The sequence below is a fragment of the Lissotriton vulgaris genome, chromosome 7, assembly GCF_964263255.1.
Source record: "Lissotriton vulgaris chromosome 7, aLisVul1.2, whole genome shotgun sequence".
NCBI lineage: Eukaryota > Metazoa > Chordata > Amphibia > Caudata > Salamandridae > Lissotriton > Lissotriton vulgaris.
In genome coordinates, this window is record NC_141695.1 from 1,418,655,289 (window position 1) to 1,418,674,155 (window position 18,867).

An 18,867-nucleotide genomic window follows, 5' to 3' on the forward strand; every position below is an offset into this window, starting at 1 on the left:
AACATGCAGCCCTGAGGTCTCTCGTGATAGCAGGTGGTTAAATAGAAATTTGCTGCTCAGCTGACCCGGTATGAGCAAAGGTATGCCAAAAATGTAAGCAGAAGGAGCTTTTCAGTGAATAGCAACCAGGCATATTTTAGCTAGTTTTACTTGTAAGTGGGGTTGGAAACGCTTTTCAGGCTCAGTACTGGGCTCAAAACATGCAGCCCTGAGGTCTCTCATGATAGCAGGTGGTTAAATAGAAATTCGCTGCTCAGCTGACCCGGCAGGAGCAAACGTATGCCAAAAATGTACGAGGAATAAGCTTTTCAGTGAAGAACAGCCAGGCACATTTTAGCTAGTTTTACTTGTAAGTGGGGTTGGAAACGCTTGTCAGGCTCAGTACTGGGCTCAAAACATGCAGGCATGAGGTCTCTCATGATAGCAGGTGGTTAAAACGAAATTCGCTGCTCAGCTGACCAGGCAGGAGCAAATGTATGCCAAAAATGTACGCAGAATGAGCTTTTCAGTGAAGAGCAGCCAGGCACATTTTAGCTAGTTTTACTTGTAAGTGGGGTTGGAAACGCTTTTCAGGCTCAGTACTGGGCTCAAAACATGCAGCCCTGAGGTCTCTCATGATAGCAGGTGGTTAAATAGAAATTGGCTGCTCAGCTGACCCGGTAGGAGCAAACGTATGCCAAAAATGTAAGCAGAATGAGCTTTTCAGTGAATAGCAGCCAGGCTCATTCTAGCAAGTTTTACTTGTAAGTGGGGATGGAAACGCTTTTCAGGCTCAGTACTGCGCTCGAAAGATGCAGCCCTGAGGTCTCTCATGATAGCAGGTGGTTAAGTAGAAATTTGCCTGTTGGCTGACCCAGCAGGAGCAAACGTATGCCAAAAATGTACACAAAATGAGCTTTTCAGTGAATAGCAGCCAGGCACATTTTAGCTAGTTTTACTCGTAAGTAGGGTTGGAAACGCTTTTCAGAATCAGTACTGGGCTCAAAACATGCAGCCATGATAGCAGGTGGTTAAATAGAAATTCGCTGCTCAGCTGACCCAGCAGGAGCAAACGTATGCCAAAAATGTACGCAGAATGAGCTTTTCAGTGAAGAGCAGCCTGGCACATTTTAGCTAGTTTTACTTGTAAGTGGGGTTGGAAACGCTTTTCAGGCTCAGTACTGGGCTCAAAACATGCAGCCCTGAGGTCTCTCGTGATAGCAGGTGGATAAATAGAAATTTGCTGCTCAGCTGACCCGGTAGGAGCAAACGTATGCCAAAAATGTAAGCAGAATGAGCTTTTCAGTGAATAGCAGCCAGGCACATTTTAGCTAGTTTTACTTGTAAGTGGGGTTGGAAACGCTTTTCAGGCTCAGTACTGTGCTCAAACGATGCAGCCCTGAGGTCTCTCATGATAGCAGGTGGTTAAATAGAAATTCGCTGCTCAGCTGACCCGGCAGGAGCAAACGTATGCCAAAAATGTACGCAGAATAAGCTTTTCAGTGAAGAGCAGCCCGGCACATTTTAGCTAGTTTTACTTGTAAGTGGAGTTGGAAACACTTGTCAGGCTCAGTACTGGGCTCAAAACATGCAGGCATGAGGTCTCTCATGATAGCAGGTGGTTAAATAGAAATTCGCTGCTCAGCTGTCCCGGCAGGAGCAAATGTATGCCAAAAATGTACGCAGAATGAGCTTTTCAGTGAAGAGCAGCCAGGCACATTTTAGCTAGTTTTACTTGTAAGTGGGGTTGGAAACGTTTTTCAGGCTCAGTACTGGGCTCAAAACATGCAGCCCTGAGGTCTCTCATGATAGCAGGAGGTTAAATAGAAATTCGCTGCTCAGCTGACCCAGTAGTAGCAAACGTATGCCAAAAATGTAAGCAGAATAAGCTTTTCAGTGAATAGCAGCCAGGCACATTTTAGCTAGTTCTACTTTTAAGTGGGGTTGGAAATGCTTTTCAGGCTCAGTACGGGGCTCAAAAGATGCAGCTCTGAGGTCTCTCATGATAGCAGGTGGTTAAATAGAAATTCACTGCTCAACTGACCCGGCAAGAGCAAACGTATGCCAAAAATGTACGCAAAATGAGCTTTTCAGTGAAGAGCAGCCAGGCACATTCTAGCAAGTTTTACTTGTAAGTGGGGATGGAAACGCTTTTCAGGCTCAGTACTGCGCTCAAAAGATGCAGCCCTGAGGTCTCTCATGATAGCAGGTGGTTAAGTAGAAATTTGCCTCTTGGCTGACCCAGCAGGAGCAAACGTATGCCAAAAATGTACACAGAATGAGCTTTTCAGTGAATAGCAGCCAGGCACATTTTAGCTAGTTTTACTCGTAAGTGGGGTTGGAAACGCTTTTCAGGATCAGTACTGGGCTCAAAACATGCAGCCATGAGAACTCTCATGATAGCAGGTGGTTAAATAGAAATTCGCTGCTCAGCTGACCCAGCAGGAGCAAACATATGCCAAAAATGTACGCAGAATGAGCTTTTCAGTGAATAACAGCCAGGCACATTTTAGCTAGTTTTACTTGTAAGTGGGGTTGGAAATGCTTTTCAGGCTCAGTACTGGGCTCAAAAGATGCAGCTCTGAGGTCTCTCCTGATAGGAGGTAGTTAAGTAGAACTTCGCTGCTCAGCTGACCCGGCAGGAGCAGATGTATGCCAAAAATGTACGCAGAATGAGCTTTACAGTGAAGAGCAGCCAGGCACATTCTAGCTAGTTTTACTTGTAAGTGGGATTGGAAACGCTTTTCAGGCTCAGTACTGTGCTCAAAAGATGCAGCCCTGAGGTCTCTCATGATAGCAGGTGAATAAATAGAAATTTGCTGCTCACCTGACCCGGTAGGAGCAAACGTATGCCAAAAATGTAAGCAGAATGAGCTTTTCAGTGAATAGCAGCCAGGCACATTTTAGCTAGTTTTACTTTTAAGTGGGGTTGTAAGCGCTTTTCAGGATCTGTACTGGGCTCAAAACATGCAGCCCTGAGGTCTCTCATGATAGCAGGTGGTTAAATAGAAATTCGCTGCTCAGCTGACCCGGCAGGAGCAAACGTATGCCAAAAATGTACGCAGAATGAGCTTTTCAGTGAAGAGCAGCCTGGCACATTTTAGCTAGTTTTACTTGTAAGTGGGGTTGGAAACGCTTTTCAGGCTCAGTACTGGGCTCAAAACATGCAGCCCTGAGGTCTCTCGTGATAGCAGGTGGATAAATAGAAATTTGCTGCTCAGCTGACCCGGTAGGAGCAAACGTATGCCAAAAATGTAAGCAGAATGAGCTTTTCAGTGAATAGCAGCCAGGCACATTTTAGCTAGCTTTACTTGTAAGTGGGGTTGGAAATGCTGTTCAGGCTCAGTACTGGGCTCAAAAGATGCAGCTCTGAGGTCATTCATGATAGCAGGTGGTTAAATAGAAATTTGATGCTCAACTGACCCGGCTGGAGCAAACGTATGCCAAAAATGTACTCAGAATGAGCTTTTCACTATAGAGCAGCCAGGCACATTTTAGCTAGTTTTACTTGTAAGTGGGGTTGGAAACGCTTTTCAGGCTCAGTACAGGGCTCAAAGCATGCAGCCCTGAGGTCTCTCGTGATAGCAGGTGGTTAAATAGAAATTTGCTGCTCAGCTGACCCGGTAGGAGCAAACGTATGCCAAAAATGTAAGCAGAATAAGCTTTTCAGTGAATAGCAACCAGGCACATTTTAGCTAGTTTTACTTGTAAGTGGGGTTGGAAACGCTTTTCAGGATCAGTACTGGGCTCAAAACATGCAGCCCTGAGGTCTCTCATGATAGCAGGTGGTTAAATAGAAATTCGCTGCTCAACTGACCCGGCAGGAGCAAACGTATGCCAAAAATGTACGCAGAATGAGCTTTTCAGTGAAGAGCAGCCAGGCACATTTTAGCTAGTTTTACTTGTAAGTGGGGTTGGAAAGGCTTTTCAGGCTCAGTACTGGGCTCAAAACATGCAGCCCTGAGGTCTCTCGTGATAGCAGGTGGTTAAATAGAAATTTGCTGCTCAGCTGACCCGGTATGAGCAAAGGTATGCCAAAAATGTAAGCAGAAGGAGCTTTTCAGTGAATAGCAACCAGGCATATTTTAGCTAGTTTTACTTGTAAGTGGGGTTGGAAACGCTTTTCAGGCTCAGTACTGGGCTCAAAACATGCAGCCCTGAGGTCTCTCATGATAGCAGGTGGTTAAATAGAAATTCGCTGCTCAGCTGACCCGGCAGGAGCAAACGTATGCCAAAAATGTACGAGGAATAAGCTTTTCAGTGAAGAACAGCCAGGCACATTTTAGCTAGTTTTACTTGTAAGTGGGGTTGGAAACGCTTGTCAGGCTCAGTACTGGGCTCAAAACATGCAGGCATGAGGTCTCTCATGATAGCAGGTGGTTAAAACGAAATTCGCTGCTCAGCTGACCAGGCAGGAGCAAATGTATGCCAAAAATGTACGCAGAATGAGCTTTTCAGTGAAGAGCAGCCAGGCACATTTTAGCTAGTTTTACTTGTAAGTGGGGTTGGAAACGCTTTTCAGGCTCAGTACTGGGCTCAAAACATGCAGCCCTGAGGTCTCTCATGATAGCAGGTGGTTAAATAGAAATTGGCTGCTCAGCTGACCCGGTAGGAGCAAACGTATGCCAAAAATGTAAGCAGAATGAGCTTTTCAGTGAATAGCAGCCAGGCTCATTCTAGCAAGTTTTACTTGTAAGTGGGGATGGAAACGCTTTTCAGGCTCAGTACTGCGCTCGAAAGATGCAGCCCTGAGGTCTCTCATGATAGCAGGTGGTTAAGTAGAAATTTGCCTGTTGGCTGACCCAGCAGGAGCAAACGTATGCCAAAAATGTACACAAAATGAGCTTTTCAGTGAATAGCAGCCAGGCACATTTTAGCTAGTTTTACTCGTAAGTAGGGTTGGAAACGCTTTTCAGAATCAGTACTGGGCTCAAAACATGCAGCCATGATAGCAGGTGGTTAAACAGAAATTCGCTGCTCAGCTGACCCAGCAGGAGCAAACGTATGCCAAAAATGTACGCAGAATGAGCTTTTCAGTGAAGAGCAGCCTGGCACATTTTAGCTAGTTTTACTTGTAAGTGGGGTTGGAAACGCTTTTCAGGCTCAGTACTGGGCTCAAAACATGCAGCCCTGAGGTCTCTCGTGATAGCAGGTGGATAAATAGAAATTTGCTGCTCAGCTGACCCGGTAGGAGCAAACGTATGCCAAAAATGTAAGCAGAATGAGCTTTTCAGTGAATAGCAGCCAGGCACATTTTAGCTAGTTTTACTTGTAAGTGGGGTTGGAAACGCTTTTCAGGCTCAGTACTGTGCTCAAACGATGCAGCCCTGAGGTCTCTCATGATAGCAGGTGGTTAAATAGAAATTCGCTGCTCAGCTGACCCGGCAGGAGCAAACGTATGCCAAAAATGTACGCAGAATAAGCTTTTCAGTGAAGAGCAGCCCAGCACATTTTAGCTAGTTTTACTTGTAAGTGGAGTTGGAAACACTTGTCAGGCTCAGTACTGGGCTCAAAACATGCAGGCATGAGGTCTCTCATGATAGCAGGTGGTTAAATAGAAATTCGCTGCTCAGCTGTCCCGGCAGGAGCAAATGTATGCCAAAAATGTACGCAGAATGAGCTTTTCAGTGAAGAGCAGCCAGGCACATTTTAGCTAGTTTTACTTGTAAGTGGGGTTGGAAACGTTTTTCAGGCTCAGTACTGGGCTCAAAACATGCAGCCCTGAGGTCTCTCATGATAGCAGGAGGTTAAATAGAAATTCGCTGCTCAGCTGACCCAGTAGTAGCAAACGTATGCCAAAAATGTAAGCAGAATAAGCTTTTCAGTGAATAGCAGCCAGGCACATTTTAGCTAGTTCTACTTTTAAGTGGGGTTGGAAATGCTTTTCAGGCTCAGTACGGGGCTCAAAAGATGCAGCTCTGAGGTCTCTCATGATAGCAGGTGGTTAAATAGAAATTCACTGCTCAACTGACCCGGCAAGAGCAAACGTATGCCAAAAATGTACGCAAAATGAGCTTTTCAGTGAAGAGCAGCCAGGCACATTCTAGCAAGTTTTACTTGTAAGTGGGGATGGAAACGCTTTTCAGGCTCAGTACTGCGCTCAAAAGATGCAGCCCTGAGGTCTCTCATGATAGCAGGTGGTTAAGTAGAAATTTGCCTCTTGGCTGACCCAGCAGGAGCAAACGTATGCCAAAAATGTACACAGAATGAGCTTTTCAGTGAATAGCAGCCAGGCACATTTTAGCTAGTTTTACTCGTAAGTGGGGTTGGAAACGCTTTTCAGGATCAGTACTGGGCTCAAAACATGCAGCCATGAGAACTCTCATGATAGCAGGTGGTTAAATAGAAATTCGCTGCTCAGCTGACCCAGCAGGAGCAAACATATGCCAAAAATGTACGCAGAATGAGCTTTTCAGTGAATAACAGCCAGGCACATTTTAGCTAGTTTTACTTGTAAGTGGGGTTGGAAATGCTTTTCAGGCTCAGTACTGGGCTCAAAAGATGCAGCTCTGAGGTCTCTCCTGATAGGAGGTAGTTAAGTAGAACTTCGCTGCTCAGCTGACCCGGCAGGAGCAGATGTATGCCAAAAATGTACGCAGAATGAGCTTTACAGTGAAGAGCAGCCAGGCACATTCTAGCTAGTTTTACTTGTAAGTGGGATTGGAAACGCTTTTCAGGCTCAGTACTGTGCTCAAAAGATGCAGCCCTGAGGTCTCTCATGATAGCAGGTGAATAAATAGAAATTTGCTGCTCACCTGACCCGGTAGGAGCAAACGTATGCCAAAAATGTAAGCAGAATGAGCTTTTCAGTGAATAGCAGCCAGGCACATTTTAGCTAGTTTTACTTTTAAGTGGGGTTGTAAGCGCTTTTCAGGATCTGTACTGGGCTCAAAACATGCAGCCCTGAGGTCTCTCATGATAGCAGGTGGTTAAATAGAAATTCGCTGCTCAGCTGACCCGGCAGGAGCAAACGTATGCCAAAAATGTACGCAGAATGAGCTTTTCAGTGAAGAGCAGCCTGGCACATTTTAGCTAGTTTTACTTGTAAGTGGGGTTGGAAACGCTTTTCAGGCTCAGTACTGGGCTCAAAACATGCAGCCCTGAGGTCTCTCGTGATAGCAGGTGGATAAATAGAAATTTGCTGCTCAGCTGACCCGGTAGGAGCAAACGTATGCCAAAAATGTAAGCAGAATGAGCTTTTCAGTGAATAGCAGCCAGGCACATTTTAGCTAGTTTTACTTGTAAGTGGGGTTGGAAATGCTTTTCAGGCTCAGTACTGGGCTCAAAAGATGCAGCTCTGAGGTCTCTCCTGATAGGAGGTAGTTTAGTAGAACTTCGCTGCTCAGCTGACCCGGCCGGAGCAAATGTATGCCAAAAATGTACGCAGAATGAGCTTTTCAGTGAAGAGCAGCCAGGCACATTCTAGCAAGTTTTACTTGTAAGTGGGGTTGGAAACGCTTTTCAGGCTCAGTACTGTGCTCAAACGATGCAGCCCTGAGGTCTCTCATGATAGCAGGTGGTTAAGTAGAAATTTGCCACTTGGCTGACCCAGCAGGAGCAAACATATGCCAAAAATGTACACAGAATGAGCTTTTCAGTGAATAGCAGCCAGGCACATTTTAGCTAGTTTTACTTGTAAGTGGGGTTGGAAGCGCTTTTCAGGATCTGTACTGGGCTCAAAACATGCAGCCCTGAGGTCTCTCATGATAGCAGGTGGTTAAATAGAAATTCGCTGCTCAGCTGACCCGGCAGGAGCAAACGTATGCCAAAAATGTACGCAGAATAAGCTTTTCAGTGAAGAGCAGCCCGGCACATTTTAGCTAGTTTTACTTGTAAGTGGAGTTGGAAACACTTGTCAGGCTCAGTACTGGGCTCAAAACATGCAGGCATGAGGTCTCTCATGATAGCAGGTGGTTAAATAGAAATTCGCTGCTCAGCTGTCCCGGCAGGAGCAAATGTATGCCAAAAATGTACGCAGAATGAGCTTTTCAGTGAAGAGCAGCCAGGCACATTTTAGCTAGTTTTACTTGTAAGTGGGGTTGGAAACGTTTTTCAGGCTCAGTACTGGGCTCAAAACATGCAGCCCTGAGGTCTCTCATGATAGCAGGAGGTTAAATAGAAATTCGCTGCTCAGCTGACCCAGTAGTAGCAAACGTATGCCAAAAATGTAAGCAGAATAAGCTTTTCAGTGAATAGCAGCCAGGCACATTTTAGCTAGTTCTACTTTTAAGTGGGGTTGGAAATGCTTTTCAGGCTCAGTACGGGGCTCAAAAGATGCAGCTCTGAGGTCTCTCATGATAGCAGGTGGTTAAATAGAAATTCACTGCTCAACTGACCCGGCAAGAGCAAACGTATGCCAAAAATGTACGCAAAATGAGCTTTTCAGTGAAGAGCAGCCAGGCACATTCTAGCAAGTTTTACTTGTAAGTGGGGATGGAAACGCTTTTCAGGCTCAGTACTGCGCTCAAAAGATGCAGCCCTGAGGTCTCTCATGATAGCAGGTGGTTAAGTAGAAATTTGCCTCTTGGCTGACCCAGCAGGAGCAAACGTATGCCAAAAATGTACACAGAATGAGCTTTTCAGTGAATAGCAGCCAGGCACATTTTAGCTAGTTTTACTCGTAAGTGGGGTTGGAAACGCTTTTCAGGATCAGTACTGGGCTCAAAACATGCAGCCATGAGAACTCTCATGATAGCAGGTGGTTAAATAGAAATTCGCTGCTCAGCTGACCCAGCAGGAGCAAACATATGCCAAAAATGTACGCAGAATGAGCTTTTCAGTGAATAGCAGCCAGGCACATTTTAGCTAGTTTTACTTGTAAGTGGGGTTGGAAATGCTTTTCAGGCTCAGTACTGGGCTCAAAAGATGCAGCTCTGAGGTCTCTCCTGATAGGAGGTAGTTAAGTAGAACTTCGCTGCTCAGCTGACCCGGCAGGAGCAGATGTATGCCAAAAATGTACGCAGAATGAGCTTTACAGTGAAGAGCAGCCAGGCACATTCTAGCTAGTTTTACTTGTAAGTGGGATTGGAAACGCTTTTCAGGCTCAGTACTGTGCTCAAAAGATGCAGCCCTGAGGTCTCTCATGATAGCAGGTGGTTAAATAGAAATTTGCTGCTCACCTGACCCGGTAGGAGCAAACGCATGCCAAAAATGTAAGCAGAATGAGCTTTTCAGTGAATAGCAGCCAGGCACATTTTAGCTAGTTTTACTTTTAAGTGGGGTTGTAAGCGCTTTTCAGGATCTGTACTGGGCTCAAAACATGCAGCCTTGAGGTCTCTCATTAAGAGCAGGTGGTTAAATAGAAATTCGCTGCTCAGCTGACCCGGCAGGAGCAAACATATGCCAAAAATGTACGCAGAATAAGCTTTTCAGTGAAGAGCAGCCAGGCACATTTTAGCTAGTTTTACTTGTAAGTGGGGTTGGAAACGCTTGTCAGGCTCAGTACTGGGCTCGAAACATGCAGGCATGAGGTCTCTCATGATAGCAGGTGGTTAAATAGAAATTTGCTGCTCAGCTGACCCAGCAGGAGCAAACGTATGCCAAAAATGTACACAGAATGAGCTTTTCAGTGAATAGCAGCCAGGCACATTTTAGCTAGTTTTACTCGCAAGTGGGGTTGGAAACGCTTTTCAGGATCAGTACTGGGCTCAAAACATGCAGCCCTGAGAACTCTCAAAATAGCAGGTGGTTAAATAGAAATTCGCTGCTCAGCTGACCCAGCAGGAGCAAACATATGCCAAAAATGTACGCAGAATGAGCTATTCAGTGAATAGCAGCCAGGCACATTTTAGCTAGTTTTACTTGTAAGTGGCGTTGGAAATGCTTTTCAGGCTCAGTACTGGGCTCAAAAGATGCAGCTCTGAGGTCTCTCCTGATAGGAGGTAGTTAAGTAGAACTTCGCTGCTCAGCTGACCCGGCAGGAGCAGATGTATGCCAAACATGTACGCAGAATGAGCTTTACAGTGAAGAGCAGCCAGGCACATTCTAGCTAGTTTTACTTGTAAGTGGGATTGGAAACGCTTTTCAGGCTCAGTACTGTGCTCAAAAGATGCAGCCCTGAGGTCTCTCATGATAGCAGGTGGTTAAATAGAAATTTGCTGCTCAGCTGACCCGGTAGGAGCAAACGTATGCCAAAAATGTAAGCAGAATGAGCTTTTCAGTGAATAGCAGCCAGGCACATTTTAGCTAGTTTTACTTTTAAGTGGGGTTGGAAGCGCTTTTCAGGATCTGTACTGGGCTCAAAACATGCAGCCCTGATGTCTCTCATGATAGCAGGTGGTTAAATAGAAATTCGCTGCTCAGCTGACCCGGCAGGAGCAAACATATGCCAAAAATGTACGCAGAATAAGCTTTTCAGTGAAGAGCAGCCAGGCACATTTTAGCTAGTTTTACTTGTAAGTGGGGTTGGAAACGCTTGTCAGGCTCAGTACTGGGCTCAAAACATGCAGGCATGAGGTCTCTCATGATAGCAGGTGGTTAAATAGAAATTTGCTGCTCAGCTGACCCGGCAGGAGAAAATGAATGCCAAAAATGTAAGCAGAATAAGCTTTTCAGTGAATAGCAGCCAGGCACATTTTAGCTAGTTTTACTTGTAAGTGGGGTTGGAAACGCTTTTCAGGATCAGTACTGGGCTCAAAACATGCAGCCCTGAGGTCTCTCATGATAGCAGGTGGGTAAATAGAAATTTGCTGCTCAACTGACCCGGCAGGAGCAAACGTATGCTAAAAATGTACTCAGAATGAGCTTTTCAGTGAAGAGCAGCCAGGCACATTTTAGCTAGTTTTACTTGTAAGTGGGGTTGGAAATTCTTTTCAGGCTCAGTACTGGGCTCAAAACATGCAGCCCTGAGGTCTCTCGTGATAGCAGGTGGTTAAATAGAAATTTGCTGCTCAGCTGACCCGGTAGGAGCAAACGTATGCCAAAAATGTAAGCAGAATGAGCTTTTCAGTGAATAGCAGCCAGGCACATTTTAGCTACTTTTACTTGTAAGTGGGGTTGGAAATGCTTTTCAGGATCAGTACTGGGCTCAAAACATGCAGCCCTGAGGTCTCTCATGATAACAGGTGGTTAAATAGAAATTCGCTGCTCAGCTGACCCGGCAGGAGCAAACGTATGCCAAAAATGTACGCAGAATGAGCTTTTCAGTGAAGAGCAGCCAGGCACATTTTAGCTAGTTTTACTTGTAAGTGGGGTTGGAAACGCTTTTCAGGATCAGTACTGGGCTCAAAACATGCAGCCCTGAGGTCTCTCATGATAGCAGGTGGTTAAATAGAAATTGGCTACTCAGCTGATCCCGGTAGGAGCAAACGTATGCCAAAAATGTAAGCAGAATGAGCTTTTCAGTGAATAGCAGCCAGGCATATTCTAGCAAGTTTTACTTGTAAGTGGGGATGGAAACGCTTTTCAGGCTCAGTACTGCGCTCAAAAGTTGCAGCCCTGAGGTCTCTCATGAAAGCAGGTGGTTAAGTAGAAATTTGCCTCTTGGCTGACCCAGCAGGAGCAAACGTATGCCAAAAATGTACACAGAATGATCTTTTCAGTGAATAGCAGCCAGGCACATTTTAGCTAGTTTTACTCGTAAGTGGGGTTGGAAACGCTTTTCAGGATCAGTACTGGGCTCAAAACATGCAGCCCTGAGGTCTCTCATGATAACAGGTGGTTAAATAGAAATTCGCTGCTCAGCTGACCCAGCAGGAGCAAACGTATGCCAAAAATGTAAGCAGAATTAGCTTTTCAGTGAATAGCAGCCAGGTACATTTTAGCTATTTTTACTTGTAAGTGGGGTTGGAAATGCTTTTCAGGCTCAGTAGTGGGCTCAAAAGATGCAGCTCTGAGGTCTCTCCTGATAGGAGGTAGTTAAGTAGAACTTCACTGCTCAGCTGACCCGGCAGGAGCAAATGTATGTCAAAAATGTACACAGAATGAGCTTTTCAGTGAAGAGCAGCCAGGCACATTCTAGCAAGTTTTACTTGTAAGTGGGGATGGAAACGCTTTTCAGGCTCAGTACTGCGCTCAAAAGATGCAGCCCTGAGGTCTCTCATGATAGCAGGTGGTTAAGTAGAAATTTGCCTCTTGGCTGACCCAGCAGGAGCAAACGTATGCCAAAAATGTACACAGAATGATCTTTTCAGTGAATAGCAGCCAGGCACATTTTAGCTAGTTTTACTCGTAAGTGGGGTTGGAAACGCTTTTCAGGAGCAGTACTGGGCTCAAAACATGCAGCCCTGAGGTCTCTCATGATAACAGGTGGTTAAATAGAAATTCGCTGCTCAGCTGACCCAGCAGGAGCAAACGTATGCCAAAAATGTAAGCAGAATGAGCTTTTCAGTGAATAGCAGCCAGGTACATTTTAGCTAGTTTTACTTGTAAGTGGGGTTGGAAATGCTTTTCAGGCTCAGTAGTGGGCTCAAAAGATGCAGCTCTGAGGTCTCTCCTGATAGGATGTAGTTAAGTAGAACTTCACTGCTCAGCTGACCCGGCAGGAGCAAATGTATGCCAAAAATGTACGCAGAATGAGCTTTTCAGTGAAGAGCAGCCAGGCACATTCTAGCAAGTTTTACTTGTAAGTGGGGTTGGAAACACTTTTCAGGCTCAGTACTGTGCTCAAAAGATGCAGCCCTGAGGTCTCTCATGATAGCAGGTGGTTAAGTAGAAATTTGCCACTTGGCTGACCCAGCAGGAGCACACGTATGCCAAAAATGTACACAGAATGAGCTTTTCAGTGAATAGCAGCCAGGCACATTTTAGCTAGTTTTACTTGTAAGTGGGGTTGGAAGCGCTTTTCAGGATCTGTACTGGGCTCAAAACATGCAGCCCTGAGGTCTCTCATGATAGCAGGTGGTTAAATAGAAATTCGCTGATCAGCTGACCCAGCAGAAGCAAACGTATGCCAAAAATGTACGCAGAATAAGCTTTTCAGTGAAGAGCAGCCAGGCACATTTTAGCTAGTTTTACTTGTAAGTGGGGTTGGAAACAATTTTCAGGCTCAGTACTGGGCTCAAAACATGCAGCCCTGAGGTCTCTCATGATAGCAGGTGGTTAAATAGAAATTTGCTGCTCAGCTGACCCGGTAGGAGCAAACGTATGCCAAAAATGTAAGCAGAATGAGCTTTTCAGTGAATAGCAGCCAGGCACATTTTAGCTAGCTTTGCTTGTAAGTGGGGTTGGAAATGCTTTTCAGGCTCAGTACTGGGCTCAAAAGATGCAGCTCTGAGGTCATTCATGATAGCAGGTGGTTAAATAGAAATTTGCTGCTCAACTGACCCGGCTGGAGCAAACGTATGCCAAAAATGTACACAGAATGAGCTTTTCACTATAGAGCAGCCAGGCACATTTTAGCTAGTTTTACTTGTAAGTGGGGTTGGAAACGCTTTTCAGGCTCAGTACAGGGCTCAAAGCATGCAGCCCTGAGGTCTCTCGTGATAGCAGGTGGTTAAATAGAAATTTGCTGCTCAGCTGACCCGGTAGGAGCAAACGTATGCCAAATATGTAAGCAGAATAAGCTTTTCAGTGAATAGCAACCAGGCACATTTTAGCTAGTTTTACTTGTAAGTGGGGTTGGAAACGCTTTTCAGGATCAGTACTGGGCTCAAAACATGCAGCCCTGAGGTCTCTCATGATAGCAGGTGGTTAAATAGAAATTCGCTGCTCAACCTACCCGGCAGGAGCAAACGTATGCCAAAAATGTACGCAGAATGAGCTTTTCAGTGAAGAGCAGCCAGGCACATTTTAGCTAGTTTTACTTGTAAGTGGGGTTGGAAACGCTTTTCAGGCTCAGTACTGGGCTCAAAACATGCAGCCCTGAGGTCTCTCGTGATAGCAGGTGGTTAAATAGAAATTTGCTGCTCAGCTGACCCGGTATGAGCAAAGGTATGCCAAAAATGTACGCAGAAGGAGCTTTTCAGTGAATAGCAACCAGGCATATTTTAGCTAGTTTTACTTGTAAGTGGGGTTGGAAACGCTTTTCAGGCTCAGTACTGGGCTCAAAACATGCAGCCCTGAGGTCTCTCATGATAGCAGGTGGTTAAATAGAAATTCGCTGCTCAGCTGACCTGGCAGGAGCAAACGTATGCCAAAAATGTACGCAGAATAAGCTTTTCAGTGAAGAGCAGCCAGGCACATTTTAGCTAGTTTTACTTGTAAGTGGGTTTGGAAACGCTTGTCAGGCTCAGTACTGGGCTCAAAACATGCAGGCATGAGGTCTCTCATGATAGCAGGTGGTTAAAACGAAATTCGCTGCTCAGCTGACCAGGCAGGAGCAAATGTATGCCAAAAATGTACGCAGAATGAGCTTTTCAGTGAAGAGCAGCCAGGCACATTTTAGCTAGTTTTACTTGTAAGTGGGGTTGGAAACGCTTTTCAGGCTGAGTACTGGGCTCAAAACATGCAGCCCTGAGGTCTCTCATGATAGCAGGTGGTTAAATAGAAATTGGCTGCTCAGCTGACCCGGTATTAGAAAACGTATGCCAAAAATGTAAGCAGAATGAGCTTTTCAGTGAATAGCAGCCAGGCTCATTCTAGCAAGTTTTACTTGTAAGTGGGGATGGAAACGCTTTTCAGGCTCAGTAGTGCACTCGAAAGATGCAGCCCTGAGGTCTCTCATGATAGCAGGTGGTTAAGTAGAAATTTGCCTGTTGGCTGACCCAGCAGGAGCAAACGTATGCCAAAAATGTACACAAAATGAGATTTTCAGTGAATAGCAGCCAGGCCCATTTTAGCTAGTTTTACTCGTAAGTAGGGTTGGAAACGCTTTTCAGGATCAGTACTGGGCTCAAAACATGCAGCCATGATAGCAGGTCGTTAAATAGAAATTCGCTGCTCAGCTGACCCAGCAGGAGCAAACGTATGCCAAAAATGTACGCAGAATGAGCTTTTCAGTGAAGAGCAGCCTGGCACATTTTAGCTAGTTTTACTTGTAAGTGGGGTTGGAAACGCTTTTCAGGCTCAGTACTGGGCTCAAAACATGCAGCCCTGAGGTCTCTCGTGATAGCAGGTGGTTAAATAGAAATTTGCTGCTCAGCTGACCCGGTAGGAGCAAACGTATGCCAAAAATGTAAGCAGAATGAGCTTTTCAGTGAATAGCAGCCAGGCACATTTTAGCTAGTTTTACTTGTAAGTGGGGTTGGAAATGCTTTTCAGGCTCAGTACTGGGCTCAAAAGATGCAGCTCTGAGGTCTCTCCTGATAGGAGGTAGTTAAGTAGAACTTCGCTGCTCAGCTGACCCGGCCGGAGCAAATGTATGCCAAAAATGTACGTAGAATGAGCTTTTCAGTGAAGAGCAGCCAGGCACATTCTAGCAAGTTTTACTTGTAAGTGGGGTTGGAAACGCTTTTCAGGCTCAGTACTGTGCTCAAACGATGCAGCCCTGAGGTCTCTCATGATAGCAGGTGGTTAAGTAGAAATTTGCCACTTGGCTGACCCAGCAGGAGCAAACGTATGCCAAAAATGTACACAGAATGAGCTTTTTAGTGAATAGCAGCCAGGCACATTTTAGCTAGTTTTACTTGTAAGTGGGGTTGGAAACGCTTTTCAGGATCTGTACTGGGCTCAAAACATGCAGCCCTGAGGTCTCTCATGATAGCAGGTGGTTAAATAGAAATTCGCTGCTCAGCTGACCCGGCAGGAGCAAACGTATGCCAAAAATGTACAAAATAAGCTTTTCAGTGAAGAGCAGCCAGGCACATTTTAGCTAGTTTTACTTGTAAGTGGGGTTGGAAACGCGTGTCAGGCTCAGTACTGGGCTCAAAACATGCAGGCATGAGGTCTCTCATGATAGCAGGTGGTTAAAACGAAATTCGCTGCTCAGCTGACCAGGCAGGAGCAAATGTATGCCAAAAATGTACTCAGAATGAGCTTTTCAGTGAAGAGCAGCCAGGCACATTTTAGCTAGTTTTACTTGTAAGTGGGGTTGTAAACGCTTTTCAGGCTGAGTACTGGGCTCAAAACATGCAGCCCTGAGGTCTCTCATGATAGCAGGTGGTTAAATAGAAATTGGCTGCTCAGCTGACCCGGTAGGAGCAAACGTATGCCAAAAATGTAAGCAGAATGAGCTTTTCAGTGAATAGCAGCCAGGCTCATTCTAGCAAGTTTTACTTGTAAGTGGGGATGGAAACGCTTTTCAGGCTCAGTACTGCGCTCGAAGGATGCAGCCCTGAGGTCTCTCATGATAGCAGGTGGTTAAGTAGAAATTTGCCTGTTGGCTGACCCAGCAGGAGCAAACGTATGCCAAAAATGTACACAAAATGAGCTTTTCAGTGAATAGCAGCCAGGCACATTTTAGCTAGTTTTACTCGTAAGTAGGGTTGGAAACGCTTTTCAGGATCAGTACTGGGCTCAAAACATGCAGCCATGATAGCAGGTGGTTAAATAGAAATTCGCTGCTCAGCTGACCCAGCAGGAGCAAACGTATGCCAAAAATGTACGCAGAATGAGCTTTTCAGTGAAGAGCAGCCTGGCACATTTTAGCTAGTTTTACTTGTAAGTGGGGTTGGAAATGCTTTTCAGGCTCAGTACTGGGCTCAAAACATGCAGCCCTGAGGTCTCTCGTGATAGCAGGTGGTTAAATAGAAATTTGCTGCTCAGCTGACCCGGTAGGAGCAAACGTATGCCAAAAATGTAAGCAGAATGAGCTTTTCAGTGAATAGCAGCCAGGCACATTTTAGCTAGTTTTACTTGTAAGTGGGGTTGGAAATGCTTTTCAGGCTCAGTACTGGGCTCAAAAGATGCAGCTCTGAGGTCTCTCCTGATAGGAGGTAGTTAAGTAGAACTTCGCTGCTCAGCTGACCCGGCCGGAGCAAATGTATGCCAAAAATGTACGCAGAATGAGCTTTTCAGTGAATGGCAGCCAGGCTTATTCTAGCAAGTTTTACTTGTAAGTGGGGTTGGAAACGCTTTTCAGGCTCAGTACTGTGCTCAAACGATGCAGCCCTGAGGTCTCTCATGATAGCAGGTGGTTAAGTAGAAATTTGCCACTTGGCTGACCCAGCAGGAGCAAACGTATGCCAAAAATGTACACAGAATGAGCTTTTTAGTGAATAGCAGCCAGGCACATTTTAGCTAGTTTTACTTGTAAGTGGGGTTGGAAACGCTTTTCAGGATCTGTACTGGGCTCAAAACATGCAGCCCTGAGGTCTCTCATGATAGCAGGTGGTTAAATAGAAATTCGCTGCTCAGCTGACCCGGCAGGAGCAAACGTATGCCAAAAATGTACGCAGAATAAGCTTTTCAGTGAAGAGCAGCCAGGCACATTTTAGCTAGTTTTACTTGTAAGTGGGGTTGGAAACGCTTGTCAGGCTCAGTACTGGGCTCAAAACATGCAGCCCTGAGGTCTCTCATGATAGCAGGAGGTTAAATAGAAATTCGCTGCTCAGCTGACCCAGTAGTAGCAAACGTATGCCAAAAATGTAAGCAGAATAAGCTTTTCAGTGAATAGCAGCCAGGCACATTTTAGCTAGTTCTACTTTTAAGTGGGGTTGGAAATGCTTTTCAGGCTCAGTACGGGGCTCAAAAGATGCAGCTCTGAGGTCTCTCATGATAGCAGGTGGTTAAATAGAAATTCACTGCTCAACTGACCCGGCAGGAGCAAACGTATGCCAAAAATGTACGCAGAATGAGCTTTTCAGTGAAGAGCAGCCAGGCACATTTTAGCTAGTTTTTCTTGTAAGTGGGGTTGGAAACGCTATTCAGGCTCAGTACTGGGCTCAAAACATGCAGCCCTGAGGTCTCTCGTGATAGCAGGTGGTTAAATAGAAATTTGCTGCTCAGCGGACCCGGTAGGAGCAAACGTATGCCAAAAATGTAAGCAGAATGAGCTTTTCAGTGAATAGCAGCCAGGCACATTCTAGCAAGTTTTACTTGTAAGTGGGGATGGAAACGCTTTTCAGGCTCAGTACTGCGCTCAAAAGATGCAGCCCTGAGGTCTCTCATGATAGCAGGTGGTTAAGTAGAAATTTGCCTCTTGGCTGACCCAGCAGGAGCAAACGTATGCCAAAAATGTACACAGAATGAGCTTTTCAGTGAATAGCAGCCAGGCACATTTGAGCTAGTTTTACTTGTAAGTGGGGTTGGAAACACTTGTCAGGCTCAGTACTGGGCTCAAAACATGCAGGCATGAGGTCTCTCATGATAGCAGGTGGTTAAATAGAAATTCGCTGATCAGCTGACCCAGCAGAAGCAAACGTATGCCAAAAATGTACGCAGAATAAGCTTTTCAGTGAAGAGCAGCCAGGCACATTTTAGCTAGTTTTACTTGTAAGTGGGGTTGGAAACACTTTTCAGGCTCAGTACTGGGCTCAAAACATGCAGCCCTGAGGTCTCTCATGATAGCAGGTGGTTAAATAGAAATTTGCTGCTCAGCTGACCCGGTAGGAGCAAACGTATGCCAAAAATGTAAGCAGAATGAGCTTTTCAGTGAATAGCAGCCAGGCACATTTTAGCTAGCTTTGCTTGTAAGTGGGGTTGGAAATGCTTTTCAGGCTCAGTACTGGGCTCAAAAGATGCAGCTCTGAGGTCATTCATGATAGCAGGTGGTTAAATAGAAATTTGCTGCTCAACTGACCCGGCTGGAGCAAACGTATGCCAAAAATGTACGCAGAATGAGCTTTTCACTATAGAGCAGCCAGGCACATTTTAGCTAGTTTTACTTGTAAGTGGGGTTGGAAACGCTTTTCAGGCTCAGTACAGGGCTCAAAGCATGCAGCCCTGAGGTCTCTCGTGATAGCAGGTGGTTAAATAGAAATTTGCTGCTCAGCTGACCCGGTAGGAGCAAACGTATGCCAAATATGTAAGCAGAATAAGCTTTTCAGTGAATAGCAACCAGGCACATTTTAGCTAGTTTTACTTGTAAGTGGGGTTGGAAACGCTTTTCAGGATCAGTACTGGGCTCAAAAC